Here is an 8,348-nt window from a genome sequence, read left to right as displayed (position 1 = left end):
GCAATATGCGTGTGATCATTTTGTTCATTGTGTTTCCAAGGACAAAAAAAAAAACAGTGTATTATACAGTTTCTAAGTTTTGGAGAGGTGCCGCTATTAGATAATTTTATCTTTAATAGATATCAAGCGGCAAAAAAAAGTGGAATAAATGCTTTAAATTTGGACATAAAAGTGTTTCATTTTTGTATTTTTTTAAAATTGTTTTCTAAATCAAACCTCATTTATTGCCCAACATGTCTGTATGTCTGCGGACACATAAATGTCTTGCAATATATAATTGTTTGTTTGGATATTTATACATAACAAATTTCAGACAGATTGCCTTCGGTTTTCACTTTTTGAAGTAAATTTTTGATATCGAAATGTTCAGAAATTAAGGGAAGTTTACTAAGTAACATATTCAAATATCCTGGAAGAAGGCATTTGTTTTTACGCATACATATTTAATATCATAATTGTGTTTTCTGTTTGTTGAAGTGTAATATCAATTTAAGCATAAGTACAAGTACATTGACCACGTGTATATGTTGACCCATTTTTACAGATTTGTCTCTGAAGGTCAATGTCGATCTTAATTGTGTTAAAGTGTTTTTCCTTGTTGTCTTTTTATAGATAATACATCACTATTACTCATTTTGTTGTTAAACACATACACGACAGAAAGAGCCAGATTATCTCCTGTACATGGTATTCGGATTCTGCACCAAAATCGAATGTGGAAAAGTTCTTTGATACATGAACATACATATATTTTATATATATACTCGCATGTCACTATTATTTTGACAAAAATAGCAACATACCCCTGACCCCAGTTCTAGAATCTAAAACATAGTAGTTTAATTTGAAAGTTTCTGTGTCCGAAGTCTATGATGTATTTTACGTGTAAAAATATCAATGAAATTAATTTAGCTATTCTCAACTATGCTCAATTTTTAAGAGTGCTTATACATGAATACTCTGTTAAAATAGTTCATGACATTTAACTTCACAACAGGAAATAAGTAAATTAAAATGATAAGACACAACAATTTTAAACATATTTTTCCTTTACATAATTAGATTTTAAATATTGGTTCCTTGAATCAACGATTAAGCCATTAAAAAATGCGGATATAATACAAAATATTCCAATAGGTACATTATCAGAGTCTCGGATGATGAACGTTCACGTGCAACACATGACTGTGAATCATCAAAAACAAATATAGAGAAATACAGAATCCCTAAAGAAAGCCCAACACAACAAAATTTAAAATGTTGCAGGCTCGGTTTGATTGAGCCTGTTCATGGACGGTAATGGAAAGTGCAAGTTACCGTCCACGTCCCCTAACACCGGCTTAAGCAGAATTCAACATTTAACACGAAAATGGTGAAATTTTGAATTTAGAAACATCCGCAGATGTGTTCGTACGGCGATTATCATGGAACCTTCAATGTGACACAGTAGTGCCATTCCATGAAAAGCGGCGTATGGTCCCCAAGTAAAAGAATGCTTGTGCCCTAAACGAGAAAACAATGGGCGGAACTAAATAAAATGGAATTTTGAAAGGGGATCTGAGATTATGAAGCCTGCATATCAAAGATATGACATCAAAAGACAAACTTAAAAAGCAGGCAACATACCCCAAGGGTGATTATACAGTATTCAAGTAGGAATACTGGAACCACCCAAGTTAAAATCGCGTTAGGCACTTCGTGTAACTGACTGTACAGAGGACATTAAAATAACCCTTTCTCTTCAAAAAATATTTTCTCGTAAATGAACTTTTTTTTTCACACGCATTCGTGCGAAAAATTACGAAAGGCAGAATTGACTGATTATACTGTTTTCAACAAGCAGGATGAAACAGCACATATAATATCATGTCTTTTTAATAACTACATACGACGGGTGTTGAAATATGAATGCAACAAGGCCCATATCTCGCCTTTAACCACGTTTTGCACGGTTGTGTAAGCTCTCAATAGACACAATGCATGTGTTAATCAGTTCAGTCTTGCTTTGACATAGCTCGAAAATAAGAAGGATGCCAGATGCCTTACAAAAGAGCAACAATTGCTGATACAACAATCGATCTTTCGCAAATATCATCACTGGCGATGAGACGTGGGTTCACTGTTTTGAGCCCGAGCGAAAGATGCATAACAAAATATCGACAACGAAAGGAAGTCAAAGACCTTGCATAGCAAAACGCACCATAAGCGTCAAAAGGCCATGTATGTAATTTTCTTTACCAATCAAGGTCCTGCTTTTCTGTACCAAAGGGTAAATCTGTAAATGCCAAGCGTTTACAAAGGCAAGGTCCTTCATTAATTAAAGAAATATTTCAAAAACCGCCCACCAGCAACTGGTCTCCGTGGTGTCAGGTTGTTGCATGACAATGCTTCGTCATACAAAGCGGCTATTGTAAGAGGATATCTGAAACAGGGAAAGGTTGTCGAGCTCCCTCATTATCCGCCAGATCTTGCCCCTTGTGACTTTTTCCTTTTTTCCGATGCTCAAAAAAATCTCGGTTCGGCTGTTTTCCAGTGTCTGAAAAGTATACCTCGAAAAGATTATGAAAACGCATTTAAAACTTCGATTAAAAGACTAAAACTTTGTATATCACTTGGTGGTGAGTATTTTAAAAAATCTTGGTTAGGCTTTTTTCCAGTGTCTGAAAAGTATACCTCGAAGAGATTATAAAAAAACGCATTAAAAAATTGGATTAAAAGACTGAAACTTTATATATCACATGGCGGTGAGTATTTTTTGAAGGATTGAGATAATTATTTTGGCACTGTTTGTTAAGCACTTCTGAAAATTGACCAAGTTGCATTCATATTTGAACACCCCTCGTAGTTACCAGAACCAAAACGTATATCAAGAAATTACTTCATGAAATAAAATGCAAATTTGTCTATTTTTGGTTGTTTTGAAACAGTTGTTTTTGCCATCAACTCATCATTAATTAATTGTCTAGGTTTATATTTAGCATAGACGTTCTTAATTGACAAAAGGAGCGCAATTGGGTGTAAGCAATCAAGAAATTTGTTTAAAAAGAGGTATCGACTTATCGCTTACTCGCTCAGGTAAAAGCAATTAACTCTTACTGAAAGTCATGCCGTACAGAAATACAGAATTATCCCCAACGATGTCATTTATTACATTAATTAAAGTGATAAATTCGATTAATTTATGTTCAGTTTCTTTAAATGCTTTTCATGTATCTCTATTAAAAAAGCTAAGATAGCTGGGAAACAAAACAAATTGATTATATCAACAAAGATGTTTTCATCAGTTGAAAAATATCGTATTTGTTTCATATTTATTAAACAACCAAAATTTGGAAGGGCTTCCACTGAGAAATTTTGACATATAAGGACTGGAAATAATTCTTTATGACTTGTGTACCATTTAATGTTAGTCAAAACCAACAACTTGTCTGTAAAAAACATCATCATTCGTTCATTCCATTAGTCCAGAATAATATCCTCTACTGTGAAGAATGACCCAAAAATAAAATGCTTTTAATCAATTCCAACTTCAAACACGAAAAAATCTATTTTTAATCTTTTAACAATTACATCGTTAACTTTTAAAAGCCTTAGTTGATCTATGGAGGAGATTCAAATTTTATGTTTTGAGGCGTTCGAGTCCCAGCAAAACTCATGTAAATATGAATTACCATTTAAGTTCCAAACCCCTAGCTATGCTTGAATAAGTTACTTATTATTGTAAAAAAGAAACTTAAGACATAATTATGGGATCAATCCTCTAGTTACGTGAAGTAAAAACCATACATTTAAACACGTGGACATAATTCATGTCAAAACAATTTAGAAAGTATTTGAGGAAGACATGCATAAATAATGCACTTAAAAAGATCAAGAACAGTTTTATTTACTTTTGCCCTGAATTTACTATGATCATTTTCAAATTGTTTTATGAAATTATTTTCAGATCAAATAAATACTTTATAATATATAATTGCAATTTTATTGCGAATGCTTCTAGGACATTCACTTCTTTAGTATTTAAATTGCTAATGAAAGTATGTGTATTTATAATTGTAAACACAATTATTACATACTGACTGGAAATTATATTCTCTTAATTACATTTTTGTATTTTGATTTGTTTCATGTTTTATTTAACATTTAAATTTTTTTATAACAATTAATCATCATGACATTCCGTTTTTGTGGCAATATTGGGTGCGGAATCATACACACAATTAAGGAACTCCACTGGAATCCAAAGGCATAAATCCCATAAATTTCTTACAATGATCAATTGGCACTTACAACCAACAAAAAAATATGCAAAAGATAATAAATACCCGGAGTAAAATAGAATATAGTATGGTGTTCTATTGTAAAAGCGCGTTTTTTTAAAGCGCGCTTTTTAAAGCGCGTTTTTTTATAATTTTTTATCATTTGGAGGATTTTTTTTCACAAATAATAATTCTAGAAAAAAGGACTGAGCAAATGATCTGAAAGTTTTGCACACAAGTTATTGGACAGACCAACATAAATGGTATAGCAGACCAACATAAATGGTATAGAAAACTCAAAAACATATTTTTAGTGCCGACTTCTCAAAATAATCAGTGGAGTTCTTTTGAGAATTGATCATAGTATTGAAAAGACAAAATGCGGTATCTAAATTTGAAAAAAAATCATGGTTTCTTAAAAAGGTATCAGCATATTTGACGATATAGACATTAACTAATGTAGATACAATTACTTTCGAGCATTTTTTTGTTCAAAATATAACCCATATTTACATATCAAACATATTTGCAACACATACATGATAAAATATCTAAAAATAGAAAAACCACACCATTGAAACCACGTGTGCCTTTCCTAGTCCTATAGCAACAAGACTATTGCAATGTTAAGCTTTACCTCTGTCATAAACAGTAAACCGTTTTAATAAAAAAGAGTCTACCGTTTTCATATTTTTTTGTTGTTTTCATTGCTGTTAGGGATAACCCTTTTTGAAATTTTTTTCTCTTTAATATCAAGAATATACACGAAATTCACAACATTTATGCCAAGTTACCGTCAATCGAGAAAAAAATTAAAACTCCAAACAATCTGTCCATGACAATCTGTCCATGAACCTCATTTGCTACATATGAAAAACGAATCATTTTCAAAATATTAACATTCATGTTTGATTGCTCTTTCGGAAATTCACCAACATATCTGACAAAAAGCTGCTTTCAGAAATGTGGCAGAACGTCTTCGTCTTTGTTTAGTTGCTACGCTGTCACACTGGCCCATGACATTTCAAGGTCAAAAGTAAATGGATACCTTTTAGCTAAACCTGAAAACTTGGGGTTCCTACCATTTTAGAGAATTTTATGCAATATTCAAGAATGACTGGGAAGAAAGATATAAAAACAAAACAGTGCAAAATACCACCTTGTGTACAAACTTAAACGATAGAGTGGCTATGATTTCAGGTTTTATTCTTCACGATTTAACTATTATTACATTATGAAATACATTTTTCTCTTTATACACGTTTGTCGTCTAATTGAACAGTTGTGTCATCTATATATGATACTGAATAAGTAAAATAAGCATGTGTTTTAATTACAGCTACTATGTTTCTACATGTATGTACAAGGACAATGAATTTTGTTATGGAATACACTTTAAATTACATAATATTGATATAGAAAATTCTCAAATAATAGTGCACTTGTCTCAAATAAACAGAACAAAACAGTTCTGTTCTGTCTCAAAACAATTTACGTTGCTTTAGAAATTCATAAAACAAAACATAAAAATACTAAGTAGTACAGATTAATTTGTCAGGCACATTAGGTGTCAATAATTAATTTTTTTTTAAATCTTTAGAAAATATGTGTTAAATAGTACTCTAAAATCTATTAAGAGTATGTTAGATGTTAAAATCTGAATAAAGTAGGGCAAAATGTGCAATATTGTGTCCTAAAATAGCAAAATGTAATCAAGTAGTATTTTGACTTTCATACAAAATACCATTATACTATTATTATATACTCTATAATTATACCAATTGCCAAAAAAAAGTAAAATATAGTTCATCTATATGGCCAATGATTAACTTTTTGAAAACTGTAAAAAGATACCAAAAATATAAACGTTTTGAGAAATAAAAAATGTTAAGATTTCGAGCTTATTCGGCCTTTAACATTGATTTCAATACTCTATGTTTTGGTGATTTAAGCCGGTGATAGGGGGCGTATTTGATGTTGCTTTTTATGATTTCTCATCAAAGCGAGTTAAAACCTTTGTTTTTATTTGCTTTCAAGGAAAAATAAAACTTATTACTTACATTCATTTATTTTTAAAGGATTTTTTTTCGAAGATTCAAAGAATAATTTTTGAAGCATATGTTTATACAATTTAAATATATCTATGCAAAGTAACGTGTACATGTAACTTAATTATATCATATTTCTTCTCCTTAATATCGTATGGCGCATGTGTGAAATCGTTGGTGAATTGTTGAAATCCTACTTAAAATAGCAGCAAAAATTTTGTTCCGGAACATTTAAGTCTGTTTACGGTGTTTACTAAAAGACATGTTCTATGTTTCATTTTATTCGAGAATCGACCACGAGGTTACGGAAACAACCCTTTTTTACTGTCTATAAATTAAATAAAATATTTCATTAGATACAGGTTAATACCCTTTAAAAAGAATAATATAGTTTGTGTGCACATATTGCGTATTGAAACATATATTACAGATTTATCTTAAAATGTCAATGTCGATCTAATTGTATTTGACTTTTCCGGGTTGTCTTTTTATAGATTATTCACTACTATTTTCAGAATTCAATGAACTTTAAAAGGTGACGAAATTTCTATAATTGGCTTGCCACTATCATTTACAAGACGAAATTAGCATCATAATCCCCTAATTCTAGAATCTATTAATAGTAATTTAGATATTAAAGTTCCTGTACAAATGTGTGCGAAAGGGGTTTTCCCAAACAAATATTCTCAACGTGGAAATTAAAGTGCCTTTTCCGTTTAAGTTCAAGTGATAGATGATGTTGTTTTTATATGTCTATTACGATACGAGTATAGATTGTTCAAGCGGAATTGAGTAACCTTTTCTGGGGTACTTAACATATTTAAGTGTTTTAGAATGATAATGTCATAATGAGTGGTTTTGTTCTCCATGAATATTGCTCTACAAATCCGGTTTGTCACTGTTCGCAAGTAAAAAATTTCCTTTAGCGAGTATTATTGAATTCAGTTCTAGCAAGATTGTCAACGTGACGATTTCAACATCACTTTCAAAGAACGTTTTCCTAGATGTCAAGTGCCTTTTGTCAACCGATATGTACACATTAATATGCATGTTCGAATACTTTAGGTTATATCTTTATTTGTCCGAAACATTTTAAAATGTGTTGGGGTTTGTTTTCGATTTTATAAAGTCAAGATTGAATTTAATGTGTTTCTCAAATCAAAGATAGGTATTCTAATACAAACGTAGATTGATTATTTAAATATCTTCAGCATTGATATATACTGGTGTATGTTTATTCTTCCGTCATTTCCATTGCTTGTCTTAAAAATAAGTATTTCTTGCAAACGCACAGTAGTAATTTGATTTGTAGAAAAATAGTCGGGACTTGTATATACAATTTAATTAAAACGTTACATACATCATGATGATAAATTGCACGACGAGATACATAGAAATGAAATTTTGTCAATTAATATCAAGGCAGCATTTAACCCTAGTACATTATCAGACATAACAAAATTTCGATGATAAATTGAACAAAAGAAATCATGTATTTAATACTATAAATGTACTGGGTTATTATAGTTTAGAAAGGAATGTGTTATTTTCAGCTCCAAAGCTCATTTGGCTAAAGGAAAGTTGGCTAATCCTTGAAATGTTTTAAAAATGAGATCGAAAGTCAGCTTCATTTGTGAGCAGGTGTTAATAGTTGTGTGGCAGCTGTAAAAGATCCCCCCATATTTAATCTCAATTTTGTTGTATTTGTTCTCGTCCTTCGGGATAATTGATTCTAGGACAATAAGTTCTTAAGGTTGATTGCCACAAAGGCAGGTAATAGAAGTAGAGATAAATAACATTTTCATTATCTATCTTGAACAGACTTAATCAAAAAGAGTCCTGATTTTTTCTGTTTTCTTTGCTTCCGAGTAATGTCCTCTTTTCCAAAATAAATATATGACACAAACTAATTTTTTAAATTAATTAAAGGATTTTATGAACATTTCTGTATCTTCAAAATTTATCGTAACTATATTATACATTGATGAACAATCATATAATTTAGATTTATTTTCTGAAAGTGTGTTATAAGCTTTGTGCA

The sequence above is a fragment of the Ruditapes philippinarum genome, unplaced genomic scaffold (genome assembly GCF_026571515.1).
Source record: "Ruditapes philippinarum isolate M1 unplaced genomic scaffold, ASM2657151v2 ctg3675_1_1_1_1, whole genome shotgun sequence".
In the NCBI taxonomy this organism is placed as follows: domain Eukaryota; kingdom Metazoa; phylum Mollusca; class Bivalvia; order Venerida; family Veneridae; genus Ruditapes; species Ruditapes philippinarum.
This window is presented reverse-complemented; position numbering follows the sequence as displayed.